Here is a 25,947-nt window from a genome sequence, read left to right on the forward strand (position 1 = left end):
GCAAGGACCCTGTTCCACTGCCAAAAGTGTATGCTGTTAATCTTTCTCCTAGACTTCTCCAAAGAGACCTGTGGCCGTTTACCAGGCAGCTGTACGCTGGGGAAAAGGAAATAAGCAGATTTTCTAAGGATTACTGGACCCTGGGTGGCCACTGACTCTAGTTCCTGGAATCCCAGGAAGTAGTGTTTCACTAGTCAGAGGGGGGCTATGGAGGTCAGGTGACCAATGGAGTTTGGGGGAAGGCCTAGCTGGTCACTGAACCCACCCTGTGGATACCCAGGTAAATTTGTTCAATGCTTAGCTGCAAAAATTGAATAGACATATTGAGCAATTAGAAGAATTCCAACACTGGTGCCTTGAACCGTGGAGTGAGGGATACAATGGTTAGAAAAGCCAAGTGGGAGCCACTAGAGCTCTCTCTACCTATGCAAATACTAAGCCCAAAGCAATACCACATTCCCAGAGAAACTGCAGAGATTGGTGCCTTTGTTAACACTTGAAGGATGCAAGGGTGGTGATTCCCACCACATCCCCATCAACTTGCCTATCTGGCCTGTGCAGAAGACAGAGGGATCAGGGAGAATGACAGTGGATCATCATAAACTTAATCAGGTGGTGGCTCCAATTGCTGCTGTCCCAAATGGGGTTTTGTTGCTGGAGCAATCAATACATCTCCCGGGACCTGTTATACAGGTATTGATCTAGAAAATGCCTTTTTATCTACTATACCTGATTGTAAAAACCATCAGAAGTTTGTTTTCAGCTGGCAAAGCCAGACACGCCTTTATTGTCCCAGCTTAGAGGTATACCAATGCTCCAGCTCTATATCATAATATGGTCTGGACTGATCTTCGTCACCTTCCTTTTACACAAGACACCATGCTGGCCCATTACCTGGATGATACTATGAGGATGGGATCTGATGAACAAGAAGTAGCAACCACTTTAGACACATTGGTAAGACACTTGCATGCCAAAGAGTGGGAAATAAATCCCACCCACGAAAATTTGTGGCCTATAACTTCAATGAATGTTTTTAGGGTCCAATGATTTGAGGGGTGTTGAGATATTCCTTCCTATGTGAAGGAGAAGTTGCTGCCCGTGGCCCCTCCTGACACCGAAAGAGACACACAATGCCTGGGGAGCCTCTCTGGATTTTGGAGTCAGCGTATACCTCATTTGGGAATGCTGCTGTAACTCACGTATTGAGTGACCCGAAAAGCCGCCATTTTTGAGTGGGATCCAGAATAAGGGAAAGCTCTGCAACGGATTCAGGCTACGATGGTGCTTGAAGTGTCAGTGGTAGATAGGGACACTGTTTGGCCACTGGCAGCCCCCCTCTAGGTGAGTCACAGTGTAGACCTCTAGGATGTTGGAGCAAAGTCATATCCTTCTCTGAAAATAATTATTCTACCTTTGAGAAACGGCTCTTGGCTTTCTACTGGGCTTTAGTAGAGTCTATCTACTTGAACGCAGACCACTAAGACACTATGCAAACTGAGCTATGTATCATGACCTGTTGTATGACCCAAGGAGTCACAAAGTTAGGCATGCACCACAGCAGCAATCTGCGGGAGTGATTTATACAAGATGGCTCTAGGAGGAGGCGAAGGCACAGGTACTTTGCGTGAGGGAGTTGACCCGATGTCCAGATCCCTGCTTCCTGCTTCAATGCCTTCTCTCTCCCAAACCTCAGCTATCGCTAATGGAGAGTTCTCTATGACCAGTTGACTGAGGAAGAAAAAAAATTGTTTTACAAATTGTAAAACTCCGGTTACATAAAACCCTGGTTCACATATAGTTCTGCAGGACATGGAGGCACCGCCCAAAAGTGGACAGCTGCATTCAATCACTGTAGCCTCCTTCTGGGACACCCTTGAAGGATAAGGGTAATGGAAATTTTCCTAATGGGCAGAAATTTGAGCAGAGCACCTGGTTGCCCATTTTGACCAGAAGGAGAGATGCCCAGAAATATGGATTTATATCAATTCATCAGTTGTGACTAATGGTTTGGCCAGACGGTCAAAGACTGGTTGAAAATGGTTTGTCTAGGGGCGCCTGGGTGGCTCAGTCGGTTAAGCAGCCGACTTCGGCTCAGGTCATGATCTCGCGGTCCGTGAGTTCGAGCCCCGCGTCAGGCTCTGTGCTGACAGCTCAGAGCCTGGAGCCTGTTTCGGATTCTGTGTCTCCCTCTCTCTGACCCCCCCTGTTCATGCTATGTCTCTCCCTGTCTCAAAAATAAATAAAAAGTTAAAACAATTAAAAAAAAAAAAAGAAAATGGTTTGTCTAGATGGTCAGAGACTGCTACAAAGAGGTCTGGGGAAGAGATAAGTAGATAGACCTCTCCAGAGGAGGAAAATAATTGATTCCATGTGAATGCTCGTCAAAGAGTGACCTTAGAAAATAAGATTTTAGGAATATAAGATAACCCATTTGTGTACACCAATCAACCACTTTCCCCAGCCACTCCTGTCATCGCCCAGCCAGTTCATCGACAAGGTAGCCAGGGTGGTAGTCATGGGAGCTGTGCATGAAGCAACAAGAACTTCCACTCACAAAGGCTGATCTGGCTACTGCCACCAATAAGTGCCCAATCTGCCAACAGCAAAGACCCGCACTGAATCCTGTGACATATCGGGGTATGCCGTGTGCAAAACTCCTCAACAGGATCAGTCAGCTTGATGATGGCAGGTTGGTTTCATTAAAACGCTTCCCTCACGGAAAGACAAGCACTTTTTAAAATAACCACATTCTTGTAATATAATTTACATACCACATCTTTATAGTGTATAAGCTAATGGTTTTTAGTATATTCATAGATACGCCCAACAATCAGTTTTAGAACGTTTTCATTGCCCCACAAGGAAACCCCAGGAGAATTCTGGGAAGATGGAAGAGTAGGAACCGCGAGGGATCTGTCTCCCCACCTGGACAACAACTGGACTGGCGGACTCATTTTGGAACTCTGGAGTCTATTGAAAGCCAACAACTTCCAGAGGAAGGCTTGGATACTAGATTGTGGTTGATTTTAGTCAATTTCAGCTCTTAGCAGAGTAGCAGTTCTCCATCAGCCAACCCCAGCCTTGTGGCAGGCAGCCATGAACATGTTCCTGCAGCAGCTTGCATACACCCTGTAGGACCAAAGTGGGCAAAAAGCATCTTGTCCTCCATTATAGAGGATCAGTGGTCTGATCGCTGATTGCTGCTTCTGATCACAGAAGCACATATACCCTGTAGGACCAAAGTGGGCAAAAAGCATCTTGTCCTCCATTATAGAGGATCAGTGGTCTGATCGCTGATTGCTGCTTCTGATCACAGAGGTGCAGATAAAGAGACAGGTAGCCATTAGTGTTGCACCTCCCCTCATTGTTCCAGCCTCTTCCTCTTCAGCTGAAGTGACTTCCCAGGAACTTAAAGAGCTGGTGACTTTTTATCCCCACTTTCATTTTTCGTTTTCCCCTTCTGGGAGCTAGATAGTAAAGACTAGGACATTAAAACAACTGCATATACAGGGGAAGGTGCAAGGTCAGAAAAAACCTCAGAAGACCTTAGGTTTACACCCCAGGCTGATCCTCAACACAGAAACAGCTTACAACAATTAGGAAGAAAGAAGAAAGAAAGAAGGAAGAAAGAAAGAAAGAAAGAAAGAAAGAAAGAGAAAGAGGAGAGCCTGGGTGGCTCAGTCAGTTAAGTATCCGACTCTTGGTTTCTGCTCAGATCATGACCTCGTGGCTTCATGGGTTCGAGCCCTGCATCGGGCTCTGCACTGGCAATGCAGAGCCTGCTTGGGATTCTCTCTCTCTCCCTCTCTCTATCCCTCTCTCTCTCCCATTTGCACTGTCTCTGTCTCTCTCAAAATGAATAAATAAGCTTTAAAAAAAAAGAAAAGGTATTAGAGGCCTTGTTATTAAGAAAGAAAGAAAGGGAAAGAAACACCAATAAGCAAAAACAATAACAAAAAACAGCAAACCCTGTTTGAGAAGAGATGAAGAGAATCTGATTTCTAGAGTTACCACATTATTAGAATTATATGGCCATTTTTCCAAAAAAAAAAAAAAAATCACAAGGCATACAAAGAAACAAGAAAACATGACCCATTCAGAGGAAAAAAATAAAGTAACCAAAACTGTCCCTGAAAATTGTCTGGTGACAGACCTAATAAGCACTTTAAGACAACTGCCTTAAAAAAACTCAAACAGGTAAAGGAATATATGGGGAAAGTCAACAAAATGATGTGTGAACAAAATGGAAATATCAATAAGGACAGAAAACCCGAAGAGGAACTTAAAAAAAACTTCTGCAACTAAAATGTATAAAAGCTGAAATGAAAAACTCACTAGAGGGATTCAATGGCAGATTTGAGCAGACAGAAGAAAGAATCGGTGAATTCAAAGATAGGACGATGGAAATTATTGAGTCTGAGGAATAGAAAGTAAAAAAGATTGAAAGGCGAACAGAGCCTAAGTGACCCATGGAACACCATCAGGTGGGCCAATACACATATTGTGGGAGTGTCAGAAGAAGAGAGAAAGGGGTAGAGAGCATATTTGAAGAAATAATGGCTGAAAACTTCCCAAATTTGATGAAAGACATGAATATAAACATCTAAGAATCTCAACTCTAAGTAAAATGAACACTGGAACCCATTATAATGAAACTTTCAAAAGCCAATGAACTGTGCATTGGTGGTATAGTGGTGAGCATAGCTGCCTTCCAGAACCCCAAGGAACAAAAGATGGAATCTTGAAAGCAGCAAGAGAGAAGTGACTTTTCACCTCCTCAATGTGATTATCAGCCGATTTCTCATCAGATACTTAGGAAGACAGAAGGCAGTTGGCTGATATATTCAAAGATATAAAAGAAAAAAAAAACCCTGTTAACCAAGAATTCCATATCCAGCAACTGTCTTTCAAAAGTGACAGAAAAATTAAAACATTCTCATATTAAAATGTAAGCTGAAGGAGTTTATTCCATCACAAGATATGTTTAAGGTCGTCCTGCAGGAGGAAATGAAGACACTAGACAGTGGCTGGAAGCCATATAAGGAAATGAAGATCTCAATAGGTGATAATAAAGATCTCACATGGTGAGATTCCATGCCCAATTCTGACATGTGGGTGTTTTTCCCCCTCACCAAGCAATTCTCCAACAGCAGCTGGGTGTCTTACAATTTCACAATTTTCACACCATCTACTCTGAGATAGTATCAGATTCCACAGCTCAAAGGCTCCGTTCTACCAGACTGCCTTCCCTTCAGATGTCACTTGTAAGCCCAGACTGTTGTCTGTGCTTCTGGCTGACTGGTTATAAATCAGAGGCTCCCATGACCCCCTCCTTGGGTTCAATTAGCTTGCTAGAGTGGCTCGCAGAACTCAGGGAAACAGTTCACTTACTAGATTACTGGTTTATTATAAAAGGATATAACTCAGGAACAGCCAGATAGAAGAGATGCATAGGGCAAGGTATGGGGTAGGGGTGCGATGCGTCCGTGTCCTCTCTGAGTGTGTCAGTCTTCCCAGATGTCCATGTCTTCACCCACCCAGAAGCTCTACGAACCTCATCTTTTGGGGGTTTTATGGAGGCTTCATTACATAGGCAAGTGTGATTAAATCATTGACCGCTGGTGGTTAAACTCAACCTTCAGCCTCTTTCTTCCCTTCTAAGGGAAGGTGGGGTGGTAAGACTGAAAGTTCCAAATCTCCAGTCATGTGATTGGCTCCTCTGGCAACATCTCCCGGTTCCAAGAATCACCTCATTAACATAACAAAAGATATCTTGATTACTCTGATTCAAGGGTTTTAGGAGTTCTGTGCCAGGAATGGGGATGGAGACCACACATATATTTCTTATTATAAATCCCAATAATGCACCTGGGCAATTAAAAAACTAATATTATTTTCATCATGATTTATAACTGCGCTTTTTGTTTTCTATATTATCGGAGAGACATTTTAAAAATTATTATTCTGGGGCGCCTGGGTGGCGCAGTCGGCTAAGCGTCCGACTTCAGCCAGGTCACGATCTCGCGGTCCGTGAGTTCGAGCCCCGCGTCGGGCTCTGGGCTGATGGCTCAGAGCCTGGAGCCTGTTTCCGATTCTGTGTCTCCCTCTCTCTCTGCCCCTCCCCCATTCATGCTCTGTCTCTCTCTGTCCCAAAAATAAATACACATTGAAAAAAAAATTAAAAAAAATTATTATTCTAAAAGCTAGTAGTATAGTGACTTTGGTTTGTAACATCACACTTTGTCTTCTAAATAATTTGAGACTAATTTAAATATTTCATTACAAAAACAGTTAACTGAACATAAAAGAAGACGGTAATGCAGGAAATGAGAGACTAAAAGCTGTAAAACGTGGAAATCAAATAGGAAAGCAGCAGAAGGTAAGTCCCTCCTTACCAAGAATTACTTTAAATGGAAATGAATTAAACTCTCCAATCAAAAGACAGAGAGACTGACAGAATGGATAAAAAAAACCGTACACCATCTACAAGAGACTCATTTTAGATCCAAGGAAACTTCTCTCTGTGTGGCTGTCAGGTCATGATCTCACAGTTCATGGGTTCCAGCCCTGCATCGGGTTCTGTGTGGCAGCCTGGAGCCTGCTTCAGATTGTGTGTCTCCCTCTCTCTCTCTCTTCCCCCATCCCCTGCCCACTCTCTGTCTCTCTGTCTCTCTCTTTCAAAAATAGCTAAATGTTAAAAAATTAAAAAAACAAACAAGAAAAATTGCAAATCAACAACCTAACCCTATAACCCAAGGCACTAGAAGGAGAAGAACAAATGAAACCCAAAGCTAGCACAAGGAAGGAAAAATAAAGATTAGGGTAGAGATTAACAAAATAGAGAATAGAAAAACAATAGTGAAAAACAATGAGATAAAAAGCTGATTCTTTGAACTATAGAGGACAAACTGATGGTTACCAGAGGGAGGTGGGTGGGCGGATGGGTGAAACGGGTGAAGGGGATTAAGAGTACATTTAGAGGGGCCCCTGGGTGGCTCAGTCAGTTAAGCATCCGACTTTAGCTCAGGTCATGATCTCGCGGTTTGTGAGTTCGAGCTCCGCGTCGGGTTCTGTGCCGACAGCTCAGAGCCTGGAGCCTGCTTCGGATTCTATGTCTCCCTCTCTCTCTGCCACTCCCCTGCTCATGCTCTGTCTCTCTCTGTCTCAAAAATAAATAAAACATTTAGAAAAAAAGGTACATTTAGAGCACTGGGTAATGTATAGAATTGTTGAATCACTATGTTGCACACCTGAAACCAAAATAACGCGGTATTTAACTGTACCGGAATTAAAATTTTTAAAAACTTTTTTAAAAAACCTGATTCTTTGAAAAGACGAATGAAACTGCCAAGACTTTGGCTCGACGGACTAAGAAAAAAAGAGAAAAGACCCAAATTACAAAAACCAGAAATGAAAGTGGTGACATTGCTACTAATTCTACATAAATAAAAAGGATTATGAAAGTGCTGTGGACAATTATATGGCAACAAATTGGATAAGCTGGATGAAATGGACAAATTCCTTGAGACACAAAACTTAACAAAACTAAATCACGAAGAAACAGAAAATCTGAACAGACCTGTAACTAGTATGGAGATTGAATCAGTAATCAAGAAGCTCCCAAGAAAGAAAAGTCCCAGATATGATGGCATCACTGGTTAATCCTACCAAACATTTATAGGAAAACTATTGCCAACTCTTCTCAAACTTTTCCGAAAAAAATTGAAGAGAAAAGAGCATGTCCTTACGCATCCTGTGAAGCCAGCATAACCCTGATACCAAAGCCAGACAAAGACACTATAAAAAAACCTAAAGACCAATATTCCTCTCAACATGAATGCAAAAATTCTCGACAAAATACGAGCAAACCAAATTCAATACTATATTAAAAGGTTTATAAACGATGACCAAGTGAGATTTATCCCTGGGATGCAAGGATGGTTCAATACATGGAAAATCAATCAATGTAATAGATCACATCAACAGAATGATCATCTTAATTGATGCAGAAAAACCTCTGACAAACTTCAACACTCTTTCATGATTTGAGGAAAAAACACACTCAATAAACTAGGAACACAGGGTAACTTCAGCAGAATAAAAGCCATCATGGAAAACCCATAGCAGAAATCATATGCAATAGTGAAAGACTGGGAGTCTTGCCTGTAAGATCAGGAACAAGGCAAGGCTTTCACCACTTCTGTTCAACACAGTCCAGGAAGTTCTAGCCAGAACAATTAGGCACGAAAAAGAAATTTAAGGCATCCGAATTCAAGCTTTCTCTCTGTCTGTACCACAGACGCTCTGTGTTTTAGACTGTGTTTTAGACCGTGTTGAGTTCAGGTCAGGGGATACATAAGAAAAATAAAATGGTAAACTCACCATTGATTCAGCTGCTTTCGGGGGTGGGGTGCTTTTCCTGCCCTCTCCCCCATCTCTGTCCTCTCTCCGCAAGCAAAAACAGCTCCCTGCCCTCCGTGGCTTCTCTCTCCCCCATTTCACCTCTCTGCACCTCGTACCTGCCGAGTTCTGTAGTTCAAGTTATATACATTGCGGTGTCAATCCTCCGATCAGTTTTCTAGGTGTGCTAGATGGCTTGGTGTTGGTCTAGCAGCATTTCAGGGACCAGAGAGGCAAAAGAACTTCCATGCTGTTCTGCCATCTTGGCCCCCTCCTCCACTAACCATTGATTCAAAGCTCACCAGAGATTCATGACCAGACAAGGTGGCTGCTGAGGGCAAATGAATATGGAATGGTGTCTTAGTCCATTCAGCTGCTGCAACAAAATACCACAGACAAGGTAGCTTATAAACAATGGAGATTTATTTCTCAAACTTCTAAAGGTTAGACATCCAAGATCAGGGTGCCAGCATTGTTGAGAATGGGTCATTTTCTGGGTCCAGACTTCTCATTATATCCTCACATAGTGGAAGGGCCTAGGGAGCTCTCTGGGGTCTCTTTTGTAAGAGTCCCATTCATAAGGGTTCTATCCCTATGACCCTATCTATCACCCTATCCCTATCTGTCAACTCCCAAAGGCCCCACCTCCTAATATCATCATATTGGTCATTCGAATTTCAACATATGAATGGGGGGACCCCAAACTTCCAGGACATAGCAAACGGGTAATGGGAAAGGTAGTTATGAATATAATTATAAATGCCAGAGATGACCAGGTGCAGAAATAAGAACTGTAGTAGCTGTGAGTATTTCTTTCTTTTTTAAATGTTTATTTATTTCTTTTGAGAGAGAGAGACAGAGAGCAAACAGGGGAGGATCAAAGAGAGAAGGAGACAGACTCCTGTCAGTACAGAGCCCATTGCGGGGCTTGAACCCACAAACTGTGAGATCATGACCTGAGCTGAAATCAAGAGTTGGATGCTTAACCGACTGAGCCACTGAGCTATTTCTTCCTTTTTTGAAATGAATATGTTTGTGTGTTTTTTGAAATGAATGTTTGGTGTGTGTGTGTGTGTGTGTGTGTGTGTATCACATATTTTTCTTTTCTTTTCCTCTTTCCCCTTGTTAGCAAGCAGAAGACATGTGCATAGTAGCTAGCTTTATTTCTCAATATGCAAACTGTAAGATATCAAAGGTGTAGAATCGGCTACGAGAAGAATGGACATCATCCAACAATGAAAAAAAAGATATTATATCTTTTCCTTAGGAAAAGTTTAGCAAATTTTGAGTTGTAGCTGGCGTAGATGTATACTTTAGTTACAGCGTGACTCTGCTATTCTCTTTATTTGGAGATTAAGCATGGTTTAAGGAGATATGTATGTGCAAGTTGACAAGGAGTAGACTGTGGTGGCTTTGTAATGTATCAACTTGCTTACATTGAGCTACATTTTCCAGAATATCCTCTTTGGAGTGCTTCCGATAAGGCTGAACCCACGGGAGGGATTCTTAAATTTTTTTTTTTGATGTTTATTTATTTTTGAGAGAGACAGAGACAGGATGCGAGTGGGTTAGGGGCAGAGAGAGAGAGGGAGACACAGAATCCGAAGCAGGCTCCAGGCTCTGAGCTGTCGGCACAGAGCCCGACGCGGGGCTCGAACCCACGAACAGCGAGATCATGACCTGAGCTGAAGTCGGACGCTCAACCGGCTGAGCCACCCAGGCGCCCAGCAAAGGAGGGATTCTTATGGGAGATTTGGGGCAGGGGGGAAGTAGAGGCCACTTAGAGGCTCACACATGCTGTCCTTTATCTGCTGACTCACTCCATTGGTCCTGAGACTTCGCCACCGTCCCCTAGACCCTTCTTCAGCTTCCTAGTTCCCGAGCCAGCTGTGCGTTTAGCTCCATGACGAAGGGCCCTGGCTCCAGCAGGACACGCACATCACCAAGGTCGTCAGAGGCAACAAGACCCAACATGTGCTGAGTCCAGCCTCGTGGACTCCAGTTTGTGCCGCATGCTCCTGCCAACTCTTGCTCTCTCTGACCTTACGTCTATCTTCCCTTCCTGACTGCCTGCCCGGCGGACTCCAAGTTCCCGTATGAGACTGCTTCACTAGCTCCCCAGATTGCATAAGATCCAGGAACAAGTGCCTTCATAGCTATTTATACATATATCCTGGTGGTTCTGTTTCTCCGGTTGAATCCTGACTGATACACCCACCAAATTCTTGTGACTTCAGAACCAGAGCCTGGAACGTGGGCGTGGACCCTCGGGAGTAGGAGATCTGGCCAGAAGAGAGTTTCTATTAGCCTCTGACTGAAGCTCCCCCTCCCACCCCCGTCCTGCAAAAAGAGATGGCAGGATGGAATTTCACAGGGAAGAGGGGAGGAATGCTAGATTCCATGGCCGGAAGGAAGGGCAATGGGGGGGAGGTTGAGAAGAGAACAGGAGAAAAGATTTCCCTGCAGGCACAGAGGTGCACTCCTAATGTCGTCCTTAGCACCTGGATCCAACTCTGCCTGAAGCCAAGTACATTTGAGTGCACCGATAAGATCCACCTCCTCTGTTGCTGTTCTGTTTAAGTCCGTTTGCAATTGGGGTTCTGACACTTGCCGCAGACTCAACACTAATAAACCGACCTCTCAGTGAAAGAACTTATGTATACTTGCCTCACATCTAACGTGTGTTTGATTTGGGGGGAAATTAAGGAGGCTGGAGACACCGTTAACAATGGCAGCTAACCTTAAGGAGCGCTTATTATGCACCAGGTGCCCTTTAAACGCCACATGTATCTCAATGTCCCCATGAGGAGGCTACCAAAATTGCCCCCAGGTTTCAGATGTGGCGCAGACGCCTTAGGCAGCCACCTCCGGGTTACGCAACAGGCAAGAAGCATCCGTGGGAAAGGGAATGTCAACCCCTTCCTGACAGCAGCGACTGGGAGGACTCCCCAAGAGGGGAGAGGGAAAGGTTGTATCCTGATTGCACTGGTCCAGGCTAGTTGACCCCTTCTAAGTGCCGCTGTATGGTTGTTTTCATCGTTATCACGATAATGTTATGAATAACGTGCCTCACTCGGCCCTGGACCCTCCCAGGTAAGCTGATTCTATCTGTCCCACCCCAAGACCAGCGGCGCTAAAGCAGCTCCCCGGGCCCTGTGTCTTCTCTGTCATCAACCCCTGGTTTCTTCCACCGGTGCCTGTGGGCTGTTCCAGCTGCTCTCAAAATATATTCCGTGTGTGGGCTGATGAACTCCTTGCTTCATGGTTTATAAGGAACATCAGTCCAGGGAAATGCTGAGCTCTCCAGGTCTGTTTTTTCTTAGTGTGGTCGCATCTGACCCACCAGGGGTTGTGGTGGTTGTTGTTGTTTTTAAGTTTATTTGTTTATTTTGAGAGAGACAGAGAGACCGTGAGCAGGGGAGGGGAAGAGAGAGAGAGAGGAAGAGAGAGAATCCCACGCAAGCTCCATGCTCAATGCAGATCTCGTTTCGAGGCTCAATCTCGTGACTGTGAGATCATGACCTGAGCCGAAATCAAGAATCAGAGGCCTGGGGCGCCTGAGTGGCTCAGTTGGTTAAGTGTCTGACTCTTGATTTCAGGTCAGGTCATGATCTCACGGTGTTCGTGAGTTCCAGCCCCGCGTCAGTCTCTGCTGATGGTGCGGAGCCTGCTTGGGACTCTCTCTCTCCCTCACTCTCTTGCTCTCTCTGACCGTCCCCAACTTGCACTGTCTCTGTCTCTCTCAAAAATAAATAAATAAACTTAAAAAAAAAAAAAGAGTCAGAGGCTTAACCGACTGAGCCACCCAGCCACCCCCAGAAGTTGACTTTTAAACCCAGTCTATGGGTGGCTTAGTTGGCTAAGCATTTAAGTCTCAGACTTGGCTCAGGTCATGATCTCATAGTTTGTGGGTTCGAGCCCCATGTAGGGTTCTGTGCTGACAGCTCAGAGCCTGGAGCTGCTTCAGATTCTGTGTCTCCCTCTCTCTCTCAAAAATAAGCACTAAAAAAATTTTTAAAAAACAACAGTCTTCATTAACAAAAGGCACTTCCGGAAGGGGCGGAGTCCTCTTCTGTGCCCCGCAGCTGTGTGCAATCTGTATCCTAAACCTAGTTGCCAGGATCTGATGGGAGAAAGTGTGAAAGAGGTCATTTACAAGAACATCTCCCTTGCACCGGGGTAGTAGCCTTGTGTGACTCGTGCTTAGGATAAAACCCAAACGCCCCGCCCTGCTGCAGGCCCTGCCTGGCCTGGGGGCGTGTCCGTGGCCCCCGCCCTGCTTCCACTTGCCCTGCACTCCAGCTTCAGGCTCGGACTCACCTTCTCTCTGGGCACAAGGCTTTTGCACATGCTATGCCTTCTCCCTGGAAACACTCTTCCCTGCATTCTTTATCTAGTTGAATCCTCACATCCTTCAAGTTTCTGCTCAAATTTCATGTCCCCAGAAAAGCCTTCTTGGAGCTCCTATATGATATGCTCTCGTGAATTCCTGTACTTTTCCTTCACAGCATTTACATGTTTATATGTGTGTGTGGTTATTTCAGTAAACTGTTCACTCCCTTTGAGAACATAAGCTCAGAGCACCTGGGTGGTTCAGTGAGTTGAGCATCTGACTGACTCTTGATTTCAGTTCAGGTCATGATCCCAGGGTCGTGGGATTGAGCCCCACGTTGGGCCCTGCACTGAGCATGGAGCCTGCTTAAGATTCTCTCTCTCTCTCTCTCTCTCTCTCTCTCTCTCTCCCCCCCCACCCCTCATCTACCCCCTCCCCCGCTCATGGTCTCTCTCTCTCTCTCTCTCTCTCCCCCACCCCACATCTAACCCCCCCCCCCCCCCCCGCTCATGGTCTCTCTCTCTCACTCTCACTCTCTAAAAAAAAAAAAGAACGTAAGCTCTGTCCATGCGGGGAACTGACCAGTAGTGTGCTCACAAATGTTTAACGAGCAGCTATATAGGGTGTTCACCTTAAAAGTCAATTGTTTTGCCAGCAAAATTGGATTTCTTTGGGAATGGCATAGATTGCAATTTGGAACGTGCAAACAATGGCAGAACCATAGGCAAGTCCAGAGAATAAAGGAGAGGAGTATTATTTTATGGAGAAAAAGGAGGAAGTCGGGAGCCGTTGTTCTGAATGGAAGTCCATCGGAGAAAAGCAAGAGTGATAGTGGTTTCTCATTGGCTGAGCTTCCGAGCGGTCCATTTTTTAGGGCCTTTAGTTGATCATTCTTTCCTGTTGGGGATTCTTCCTTGGGGTCTGTAGGAATTGACAATTCTTCCTGCAATCGACATAGAGCAGTATGGCCCCCTTCCAGCCTCCCACTGGACTTTAGTAAGGTTTCCTTTTATTGATTTCCAAAGAGGTAAGGTGTGTGTGTAGGGGGGCACTGATTGATAGCTTTTGATGACTGGTGTGGCCTGTCTCAAGCCACCCGTGTGATTTCAACCAAAATTCCTGAAAATTTTAACGATTCCTGCCAACTTGTATCAACCAGCTCCAGCACGCCACTGCAGCTGAAACCCCAGCACCCAGCACACGTTTGTAGAAAGAGTGAATGAATGAATGAATGAATGAATTTAATCCCACAGAAATAGCTTCCCCTATTTGTACCTATCCATGGCACATTCTCATCTGTCCACCGTAGATTTTTTAAAAAGGAAAACTGTGATGTTTTTATCAAGCAAAGTGTATTCAGCATAAAGGAATATTCTTTGGGTACAACCTTCCCATTTTTTCCTGGTGTTAAAACATCCTTTCTTGCACGTAATTAAAGCTTTGCAGACTGTGAGTAGTGACTCATTAGTGGTTCATGAGATCAATTTAGAAGGTCATGACAAGCATTTTTAAAATGAAATTGAGTAGAAGAGAAGAGAAATTCCAAAGTATCAGAATTTGTCTTGGGCTAGTAGGAAGTATTGTTTTGGGAAACTTCCGTTGGGAGCATATGTTCATCCTGACTTGTGATGTAAAGTGACTTTTTAGAGTCAAGAAAGTTTGAAAGCCACTGGGATTGAGAGAAATACTTTTTTTAAAAAAACATTGATAAACTTTATTTTTAAAGCAATTTTAGGTTTGCAGCAAAATTGGGTGAAAAGTACAGAGATTTCCCATAAAACTCCTATGCCCACAGCCCATGCAGGCACAGCCTCCTTCCTGTTATTAACACCTCCCGCCAGAATGGTCCATTTGTTACGATCAAACCCACAATGACACATCATCACCCAAAGTACATAGTTAACATTACAATTCACTCTTGGTTGTGTACATTCTATGGGTTTGGTCAAATGTATGACATGCCAATCATTGTCTTATCCTACAGAGTAGTTTGACTGCCCTAAAAATCCCCTGTGTTCTGCCATTTCTTTTTATTTTTTTATTTTTTATTTAAAAAAAATTTTTTTTAACGTTTATTTATTTTTGAGACAGAGAGAGACAGAGCATGAACGGGGGAGGGGCAGAGAGAGAGGGAGACACAGAATCGGAAGCAGGCTCCAGGCTCTGAGCCATCAGCCCAGAGCCCGACGCGGGGCTCGAACCCACGGACCGCGAGATCGTGACCTGAGCTGAAGTCAGACGCCCAACCGACTGAGCCACCCAGGCGCCCCTGCCATTTCCTTTTAGTGCTGCTCGATGTTTCATTGTCTGGATGGATATACCACAGTTTACTGATCCATTCACCTGCTTAACAACATCTTAGTCATTCCCAAGTTTGGGTAATTGCAAATAGAGCTGTGATAAACATTGGCTGCGGGTGTTTGTGTGGACCCAAGTTTTGACCTCCTTGGGTTAATCACCAAGAAGTGCTCTTCCTGGGTCACATGGTAAGAGTAGGTTTAGATTTGTTAGAAACTGAAAAACTGTCTTCCAAAGTGGCTGGACCATTTTGCAGTCCCGCCAGCAACGAGTGAGAGTTCCTGGTGCTCCACATCCTCGCCAGTATTTAGTGATGTCAGTGTTTTGGATTTTGGCCATTCTGATAGGTATGTAGTGGTATCTTGTTTGGATTTACATTTCCCTGATGACACATAATGGTGCACATGTTTTTATATGCTTATTTGCCATCTGTATATTTTCTTTGCAGAAGTGTCTGTTCAGATCTTTTGCCCATTTTTGTTATCAGAGCAGTGCTTTTAATTTACTAGTTTTGTTTTATTTTCCATGTCCTTACTTGTAAAATTTTTCAAAAACAAGAACACTATATCAATCTATCTGTATCTATCGATAGATAGATTGATATATATATCAATATCAGACTTCATATTTTTGTGGCACATTTTACCAGTGTCTAAAGAAAAAAAACCCCACCAAAGTCTAAACAAAACAAAACCAAACCACCCAGCTTTCCCGAGACCCTGTCTCCCATCCCCCAGTGACCTAAAGGGTTAAGCCCACTGAGCTCTGAGAGATGATAGAGATAGATAGCTAGATAATTGGTAGATAGATAACAGGTTGATAGATGAGAGAGAGAGAGAGAGAGAGAGAGAGAGAGGAGAGAGAGGAAGGTGTCTGGCTTGGGGGCCAGGGAACTTCCTGTTCTAGGCTACCCCCTCCCACTCTTCCCCAGTGCCCCTAGTTATAAGTGTTCATCCCAGAGTTGTGGGACCCTTTTTAGTCTAGCTGCCCCCACCTGGTGACAGCATGAGCAGGTCAGGGAGCATCATAGGGCTGACACTTGCTGTTCCCATCCATCCTACATGCAGGGGACGGCCCTTAGCTGGCCCTTAAGAGCTAAGGTAAGGGTTGGAGGAGGGTTGGAGGTGAAGCTTGACCCAGGCCACTGGCAGTCACATGTCCTGCCAAGAAATCCCTCTAGATTGTAGCTGGCTGAACAAATGACCTTGTGAATCAGTTTTCCATCTGCTGCCTGGAGCCCTGCACTAGACACTTTTATCTGCGTGAGTTCATTACGTCTGCACCCCTGCTGTGTGAGCTGTGCCAGCACGCGCATCCCTGATGGCGAGGAGTGATGGGGGGGGGGGGAGAAGCGTGGAGGTACTACGGTGAGCCTCAGTTTTCAGAGAACAAGGTCACACAGCCAGGAAGCCACCATCACGGCTGGAATCTGAGCACTGGGGAGTCACGTACAGGTAACCGCCGTGCCAGCCCTCTCCCAGAGATTTCACGACAGCCCTAAGGTGGTAATGATAGTCCTATAGTGGCTGACCCTTAGGGGGCACCTGTATGAGCCAAGCTCCATGCGCTCCGAGTGCCTCAGATAGGTTGTCTTCAGAGGACGTGTCTACTGTTACGCCCGCTTTACCGAAGAGGAAATTGAGGCACAGAGAAGGCACAATCACCTTGAAAAGAGCAGACAGGGAGTGCAGCTGAACCTTGAGCCCTCTGAGCACCTAGCCTGTGCCAGGGTGTGTGCTGGGCACTGGGGTGACAGCTGTGACCGCAGCAGCCCCACCAACTTGAAAGCCTCAGGGAAAAGGAAGTAAAGCAGGTCCCCGTGACTGGGAAGGAGCTGTGGGGCAGGGGGCTGGTCCCTCAGTTGGGGTGGTCAGGGAGGGCTGCTCGGAGGAGGGGACCTGGCTGAGACCTGAGGGCTAAGAAGGAGCCAGCCTCGCAAAGTTCTTGGGGAAGGGTGTCTCAGGCAGAAGGAACAGCAAGCACAAACAAATGTCTCGAGACGGGAACAAAAATTTGGTGTGTTTGAGGAACAGAAAAAAAGGAAGTGAGAATGAGAAGGGAGAGCAGGAGGGAAGGGTGAGAGGGTGGGGAGGGGAGGGGCAGGGAGAGGGAGAGGAAAACAAGCTTTGGACAGGGGGAGGGTTTCTGGGTGGCCCCAGCAGCCTCAGAAGGGGAGGGAGGGCTGTGGGACGTGGTCTCCAAGGTAGGGTTCACTGTCACCCTCTCCTCCTGGCTCTTGAGGAGTGCATACACCTCTCCCCCTTCCCCACTCAGGCTGTCTGCCCTGTCCTCTTCCCCTGCAGTATCTACAGTCTGACCCCAGCTCCCCCGTTGCTACAGAGCTCATGGCTTCCTTCTGAGCGGGAAGACAGGGCTCTTGTATATAGTTCCTGCCTGTAGGCATTCATTCATGAATTCACTTATCCACTCACCCATAAAGTGTTGATTAGTCTCAGGTCTTTTGCTTTTGCAGGTCCCTGTGCCTGGCACATTGTCTTGTATTCCTCAGGGCTCTGCTTCCCATGGTGCCTCTTCCAAGATGCCTTCCCTGACTACCCCCAGCTAATTTAGCCCCTTATACCCTGTGAGCAACTGTACTGCTCTTCATGATAAAACAGGATAGGCTGGTGCTCCCAGGGGCTCTCTCTATACGTAAGAGATATATTAGCCCAATGGGCATTCATTTCCCTTCTCGTTTTCTTTTGGGAACCATCCTTTCCTTCTCTTTGTGCAATTTGTTGATGTCAGCCCCATTCCCCAGCTCCACAAATGAGCACATCACCCAGGGAAAGCCAATGAGAGACGGCTGCAGGACTTTTGCTGGAGCTACTGGAACGCTGAGTTTTGTGCTGCCGTGGTTGCTTACCTGGTAGGCTGGCAGGCTGGCACTGCCGGGGGAGGAGAGGGCCTGCCTGAAAACGAAATCAATACCGAGGGAAGAAAAGGTGAAAGAAGGAGAGATGTACAGTCCTGAGATTGTTGGAGCACCTGGATCCAGCCATACCTGAAATCCAAACTCCCTCCCACTGGACTTTTTCACTGTAAGAATCAGTAAGTTCCCTTGGTGCTTAAGTTAGTTTGGGTTTCCGTAGCCTCCAAGATAACAAAGCCTCAAAGATATGCAGGCAGCCAAGCTTAGGTACTGTCCCCTTGAGGGATGTGGGCAGGTGTTTCCCTCGCTCAGAAGTCACGTCCCCTCTAGAGGCTCCTTTTCTACAAGGCCTGAATGTTTGGGGTTCGCTCCACCTGAGGCGAAAAAGCAGAAGCAAAGTGCGAGGCCAGAGGTGGGGTGCCTACAGAAACAGCCATGCGACCAGCAGCAGGAAGTGGGGGTCTGCATTATTACTGTGCTAACCCATTTCCCTGCTTCTTGGTAGGCTGAGCCCTGATCGTCTTAGCTTGTTTATTAGCTCTGTCCATGTGTTTCGGGGAGGTGTCTAAGCTAGTCATAGTTCCCCAGTTTCCCGGTCAGTGACTGGTTCTGGAAGGAGCCGTGACTCACTCCTAGACAAGAACATGTGAGGGTAAGTCTGCTGGGAAGTGGTTAGGGGAGGTTTCTGGAGGAAAATGGTTTTGCTCTTAAAAAGTAATGCAAGGGAAAGACGCTTCCCTTTTCTGCCTCCCACAGAAAGTACGGCGGCATGGGGAGACACCAACTGATGGTGGGATTTCGTTTTCTTGAACTCTTAGTCTAAAGCAGAATCACGACAGAGATTGTGTTTGGTTTTGCCCTCCAACCACGTGGGAGAAAAGGGGGGGAGGGGGCGGTGCTAATAACACTCCCCTGGTTTAACAACAACAAAAAAACACCTCACAAATATTTAGCCTTTTCAAAATCTACATGCCCACTTAAGTATTATTCCCAGGGCAATAACTTATTAAGTAAGACAAATCAGAATTACAGATTTTGGAAGGTTGGAGCTGCCTTTCACAAGATGTAGCAATCTCTGAAGTCTGTATGGCCTACGAAAAGTATTTGCAAGGGGAGTTTTATGTTGCCGAGGAGTGTCTGATTTTCTGCAGCTGCAAAGAAAGATCATTTTTCTGCTTCTCTTTCTGCAATTTCTTTCACCAGCACTTTGAAGAGCCTATAATCCTCAAAGCCAAGAGCAGGATTTGCACTAAGTCCCAAGAGCAAACCCGGAGAGGCTAAACACTTAAAATGTAGGGGGGAGACGGGCAGAGTAGGATTTTAGCAAAAGGAAGTATAAGGCTGTTGTGTTCTGCCTCTAGAGGAGACGAGGGCTGGCACTGTGGCAGCTATGTTGCCACCTTAAGGGAAGACACTGCCCACGTGCCGAGGAATCTTCGTCCGACACCGTTGAACGTGAACACCGATCACAAGAACACCGTTCAACGGGTGGGCTGACCGCTGTACAACCTCCCTACCTTGGTGAGATTAGCTGTTTGGGAAAATAATAAAGGCCTTTAGTTTTTAAGGTATTTGGAATCTCTTGTTCCCTTACCTGCAGCCAGCACCAGCCTACGTGATACACCCAGTGTGCGTAGTGCACACGGGACGGCATGGGGACGTCAACAGTATGGCCCGTTCGGTGCCCAGAGCACTGCCCTCACCAGACACGGTCCTGGCTGTCAGCGTGAGAGCCCCCCCCATTCCCTCCCGGCCCAGTCACTGCTGGCATCATAGTGTTGATTATGCTTTCCATATTCTTCAGAGGGGAACAGTCGTTATGTTTTAAACTCTAGCCACCAACCCATAAAGTTTGGTGAAGGTCACTCCCAGAACGTACGTGTCATCGACCCTGATAATTTGACAGTGAAGGTAAAAAAATATCAGAGCCATGACTGCCTTTGGGGGTGGGGTGGGGATGACCCAAGCAGGTAACTTTGTGGGGTGATGGAACTGTCCTTTGTGTCAATAGGGGTTGGTATGACCCGTCTATGTGCCAGTCAAAACCCAGTAACCTGCGTTGAAGATTTGCGCATTTCATTGTATGCAAATTTCCCCTCACAAAAGAACCGTGGGGAGCCTGGGTGGGGTGGTTCAGTGGGTTAAGCAGCTGACTTCAGCTCAGGTCATGATCTGAGCCAGTTCGAGCCTCTCGTTGGGCTCTGGGCTGGAACCAGAACCTGGAGCCTACTTTACATTCTGTGTCTCCCTCTCTCTGCCCCTCCTCTGCTCATGCTCTGTCTCTCTTTCTCTCCCAAAAATAAATAAACATTAAAAAAAATTTTTAAAAAGAACCGTAAGGATTGAATTCTAATTAGTGATATGGACGCTGAGCTATTTAGAAGTTAAAAGTGCAGATGTCTGCTTGAAAATACTTCACTTTAACTCATTTAAAAATCCAGCAAAGAAATCATGTGGTTGAATAAATAGAGGATGGACAGATAGGTATGTGATAAAGCACATGTAGAAAATTGTTAACAAGGGGCGCCTGGGTGGCTCAGTCAGTTAAGCGTCCGATTTCGGCTCAGGTCACGATCTCGCGGTTTGTGGGTTGGAGCCCCACGTCGGGATCTGTGCTGACAGCTCGGAGCCTGGAGCCTGCTTCGGATTCTCTCTCTCTACCTCTCCCCCACTCGTGTTCTGTCCCTCTCTCTCTCTCTCAAAAATAAAGAACATTAAAAAAAATTTTTTTTAACGTTAACAAGTGTAGAATCCAGATGATAGGTGCATGGGAGTCATGGTAAAATTCATTCACCTTCTCTGTAGGTTTGAAAATTCTCATAATTCAATGTTGAGGCGGGGGCAGGGAAAGCCTATGGAGAGTCAGGAAATTGAGTCCACTGCTGTGAAAGATGCTCAAATCAATGGTGGCTCGGGGCATCTGGGTGGCCCGTCCGTCAAGAGTCCCATTCTTGTTACTGGCTCAGGTCGTGATCCTGCCGTTCTGTGTCAGACTCTCGATTTCAGCTCAGGTCATGATCTCAGGGTTCCTGAGATAGAGTCCCACAGCGGCTCTCAGCTGACAAGTGCGGAGCCTGCTTGGGATTCTCTCTCGTCCTCTCGCTCTGCCCCTGCCCCACCTCAAAATAAAGAAATAAACATTTAAAAAAATAATGTCGGCTCAAATTGGGCAGAAGCCTGGATCTTTCTTGGTGACGGCGCCCTTCTCTCCTGCTGGGGGGCCAGCCGAGGGTGTTGTCCTCAGTGGCTCATAGTCGCCAGGTCCAGGGAGGAAAGGCAGGAAGGGGAAATGGAGATCTGTCTGTGGTTGGGACTTACAAAGCTAACAGAGAAACCAAAAGGGATGACAATTATAATAACGACAATAGCCAGCATATACCCTTACGGGAGGCACGGCCCTCTTCCAAGGGTGTTACAGGGTTCATCCCTGTGACCCTCACGACCTTGTGAGGTAGGTACCTGCTGTTGTTCTCATTTCTGGATGTGGAAGCTGAGGCCCAGGGACGCTGAGCCGAGTCATTATGTCAGGAAGGACACGGCATGAAACGAATCCTCATCCCCCGGGGCAGGAAGTCAATGGCTTTGCGGGTGACACTGACGAATCAAAACCCAGAGGCATAAACATCTTAAGAGAGGGGGAGATGGTGATGGAAGGGTGACAGGCCGCCATGACTACTGCTTGTGTCTGGAGGGAGGAAGTGGTGGAGGGTGGGTGAGGGAGGGGGTGGCAGGCACGGAGGCCACAGCTGCTATGTCAGGAAATGAGGGCTGGGGGCGCCTGGGTGGCTCAGTCGGTTGCACATTCCAACTTGGTCTCAGGTCATGATCTCACGGCTCGTGAGTTTGAGCCCCGCGTCGGGCTCTGTGCTGACAGCTCAGAGCCTGGAGCCTGCTTCGGATTCTGTGTCTCCCTCTCTCTCTGCCCCTCCCCTGCTTGCGCTCTCTCTCTCTCTCTCTCTCTCTCTCTCTCTCAAATATAAACATTAAGTAAATAAATAAATATTTTACAAATTAAAAAAAAAAAAGGAAATGAGGCCCGAAGGCGTGAATCTGGGAGTCGGGCAGGTTCTGCGTGTGAGCTCCCCAGTGTCTGCCCGGCTCATTCCCGTGAGCATCCACACCCACTGTTGGCATCCGGGATGGGGGTCAGCAAAATCAGCGCCGATGAGCGAGGCCGGTGGAGCCGGACAGCCTGCCTGCAGGGCAGACCCCGGCTGGACGCACCAGACGAGGAGCGGCCCACAGGGGCACAGCCACAGGGGCCTCTCCCAGCATCAGGCCAGTTCCGCAAAAACCACCATTGAAGACAGCAGCACCAGCTGCCGCCACCAACATTCGGAAGCACATTTCTAGCCAGGCGCTGCTCTAAGTGTTACAGGGCCGAGAAGGGATTCCAAACTTGGGTTCGGCTGCTCGCCACTCTAAAGCCAGACACAAGTGAGGGTGGGAAGGCAAGGTTGCTTTATTCAGGAAGCGGGCAACCCGGGAAGATGGTGGACTGATGTCTCAAAACCACCTGCCCTGTCCAGGGGGAGCCGGAGGGTTTTAACTCGGAAGGCACAGGAAGAGGGCAGGGGCTTGCGTGCGGGAGAAGCTGGCGGCCAGGCCATTCGGCGGAGGTCCACGCGGCCCTGAACAGACTCGGCATCAGGGACGGCTGTTTTCAAATGTGGTCATGCCTTCTCTTCTGGGGAGGTGTGGGCCTTCACTTCCCAAGGCCAGCGGTCTGCAAATCTCGAGGAAAGTTGCTTAGTTCTTCTACAGAACAAGGGACTTAGGTCCGCAAGCCAGGGGCTCGTGGACTTGAAGCAGGTTATCCCTTAAGACCTGCTGGAGCGCTGTTACGTAAGCACTACACATGCATTAAGTCACTCGATCCTCCCGGCGACAGGGACGGGCAGGGGACCCGGAGGCACAGGGCGGGATCCCAAGAAAGGCCGTGGCACCGGGGATCCCCCGGGGGAACCTGCGGCCACGAAGGGTCACTGCAGCGTAACGTTAGTCAAACATCAGCTTGCCTGAACGTGGACAGTTACGTGGCTCACTTCCAGTGCCCTCGGCTTGAATCTCAGCCGCAGGAGCCACATCGGCGCACAAGTGCAGAGCGAGCCACCGTGGAGGAGCCACCGGGCACGCGCCTGCATCGGTAAAATGGCAATAGTAGGAGCACTGCGCAGAGAGTCCACTGAGGCCGGCGAGCTCCTCGTGTGGGGAACTCAGGGCCCCGCTGGCCCTCTCTAAGGCCAGTTAGCGTTAGCGCTGTGATTCTTGCCTTGATAGAAGGTCAGCGAAGGAAGAAGGAAGGAGGGGAAGAAGGCAGGAAAGAGAGACGAGAGAAGAGCACATCTTCACATTGAAGGGGAAAGAAGGCAGTGAGGAGGGAGGGGTGGGATGAGGGACAGAGGAAACGTAAAGCGGGTGGAATGTTCCCGAAGGTTCCCACGAACAGCTAAGCTTTGTCCTCAGTGGGGTAGATGGGTCCCGACCACACAGCCAAGCAGGTTTTCTGAGCGGGTTAAGAGTCTTCCTGGATCCATTTCCAGCTCTGCCATGTCCCAGCTGAGGCGACGAGCAAGTGACCTTCTCTCTCTGCGCCTCAGTTTCCCCGTGCCAGCAGGTTGGGAACCCGAGGAGCCCATGTAGCCAAGCATGCTTGCTGTCTTTGTTAAGGGGCCGGCGGCGACACCCAGATTCTGCTCATGAGATGTCATTACATTCACCCAGTTCTCAGTCGGCTGACAAATCAAAAGCATATAAACAGCCACGTTCGGTTTCTCATAAATGCATTAAAAAATGACTTGACGTGACTGTTTTGCAGAGATCTAACGGGTGTCAAGGTCACGGGCTCAGAAGGAACTGCAGCTGCCCGGTGGTACCAGGTGTCGTCCCTCTCAGCCCATGCCCTCCTTGGCACAGGCTCATGCCGCCACTCCGGGCCCTGGCAAGCCCTGCCCGGTGACTCAGGCCCGGCCACTGCCCGTTTGCCAGGACTCAGCCCTCTGGCCCAGCCTGCATTAGGTCAGTCTGTTCACAAGCGGGTTCCGGGAAGGCTGTGCCAGGCCGTGGGTGGAGGGGAGAGCAGGGAGACACAGACATGGTGAGGGGAAAGACTGGGCTGTCCTGGGACCCCCCCCCTCCACCTCCCTTCCTAAAGTTCTCGGAGGCTGACCTCACCCCTGGCTCAGAAGAGGGACGCTGGGGACAGCAGACACAGCTTCGGGACTCCACTGTCTGGATTCAGTTCCTCGCTGCCCCACACGTGACCTCAGGCTTATTCACCCTATCAGTGCCTCACCTTCCCCATCTGCAAAATGGACATAATAACAGTGCTACCCCATAGGGTTGCTGGAAGGTTTAAATGGTTCAATGGATATTATTACCGTTATGCCCTGATGCTCCCAACAATGTCAGGCACAGAGTATCTTCTCCGAATAAGGCTTGCTATTATGACTCCTTTTCTGTGAAGTAGTTAAGAGCGAGGAGTCTGGAGCAGCCGCGTTGGGTTCAGCTCCCGGCCTGGCCACTCATTACCTGTGAACCCTTAGACATGGATCTTAATCTCTGTGCCTCAGTTCCCTCATCTGTAAACTGGAGATGATGATAACCTCATGGGGTGTGAAGACTAAATAAGTTACCACCTGCCAAGTGCTTAGAACAGTGCCTGGCACACAGTGAGCACTCTGCCGTTGTCTCTGTCGTCGTGAGAGGTATGCTCTCCTCCCACTGCGATGTAATCCTGGAGCTGCCCTCATCTCTTGGGAAGCGTCTGCCTGAGGATTAAGGCAATGCAGAAAAAAGTGGAGTGAAAACAACGTGGGAGGACACTGTTTGAGCACCTGGATCTAACTGTGCCTGAAGCAGAACTACTCTTGGACTTCTCCACTCTAAGAGCCGATACACTCCTTCTGAGCTTGAACCACTTTGCCTGGATTTCTGGTACTTGCAGCCAAAGGTGTTCTGACTGATACAGAAGGCTACTGGAGGCTCAAACAACACAGAGGGGAAACACATGGGGTGGTGGGGAAGCTAAGGAAAGGAACACGAGTGATACAGCTGGGAAGACTTAGTTTCCTCCTCCTGGGTTAGAAGCCCAGCCGTGTTCCTTGCTGCCTACGTAAAGCGATTACAGAAAGGATGCAGCCCATCACTCCTCCCTGTATGCATTCTGCCAGCGTGACTTTGCTCCTCTTCCCATCAAAAGATGGAGTCTATTTTCTCACGCTTACAATCTGGGCTGACCTTGTAACTTGCCGTGGCCAATAAAACACAGAGAAAGGGATGCTGTGCTACTTCTAAGCTTAGCCTGTGCAGCTTCTGCTTGCTTTCTTGCAGCCTTGCCATGACCTCGTGAACGTGTCCAGGCTAGCCTGCTGCGGGTAGGAGACCGAAGGCTCCCCAGCCAACTGCCACCCAGCCCCCTGAAGCAGAGCCATCTAGCTTCCGGTAGACCGGAAGAACTACCCAGCTGAGCCCAGCCTGTTACCGACCTACAGAATGGAGAGGTAAAGAAATAATCATTGTATCAAACCACTGCATTTTGGATGGTTTCTCCTGCAGCAGTAGCTAACAGATCTGATTTAATCCAGCCTCGCCCAGGGGTCTTCCCCAAGCCTAACCTTCAAGGCACATGGATGGCAAGCCAAGGCCACTCTGCCCAAGTCCCTGGTCAAATGCTACCTCTGAGCTTGGGCCTCGAAAGGCCCCACAGCTTCTGTCCACTTTCTTGGCCCCTTCCCACCGCCTTGTGGACAAGCCTGGCTCTCTGCCTGCCGGAGGATGAGACCACGTGGAGAGCCCAGCTGCCCCAGCCCACTGCCGGCACCTGGTCCAGCCTGGACGGCCGACTCCTGCACATGTAAGGCACCTCAGCCAAGACTGGAGGGCCAACCCCAGGCCGCTGTTGATCAGAGAAGCACGAATAATCCTACCTGAGACCCGAACTACCCAGCTGGTGGCTAGACTTGTAAGCAATCATAGACTCTTACTATTTTAAATCCCTGATTTGGGAGGATGTTTTTATTTTGCAGCCGTAATTGACACA

General features: G+C 47.7%; 1 long non-coding RNA gene across 1 annotated transcript; it reads left to right on the plus strand.

Moving 5' to 3' along the window:
- Positions 1–18,313: 18,313 nt before the first annotated feature.
- LOC125153634 (uncharacterized) lies at positions 18,314–25,702 on the plus strand. The gene is made up of 3 exons (XR_007147529.1): positions 18,314–18,558; positions 25,239–25,408; positions 25,493–25,702. It is a non-coding gene; the product is annotated as an uncharacterized LOC125153634 (long non-coding RNA).
- The last annotated feature ends 245 nt before the right edge of the window (positions 25,703–25,947 follow it).

This window comes from Prionailurus viverrinus, chromosome E2 (genome assembly GCF_022837055.1).
Source record: "Prionailurus viverrinus isolate Anna chromosome E2, UM_Priviv_1.0, whole genome shotgun sequence".
NCBI classification, from domain to species: domain Eukaryota; kingdom Metazoa; phylum Chordata; class Mammalia; order Carnivora; family Felidae; genus Prionailurus; species Prionailurus viverrinus.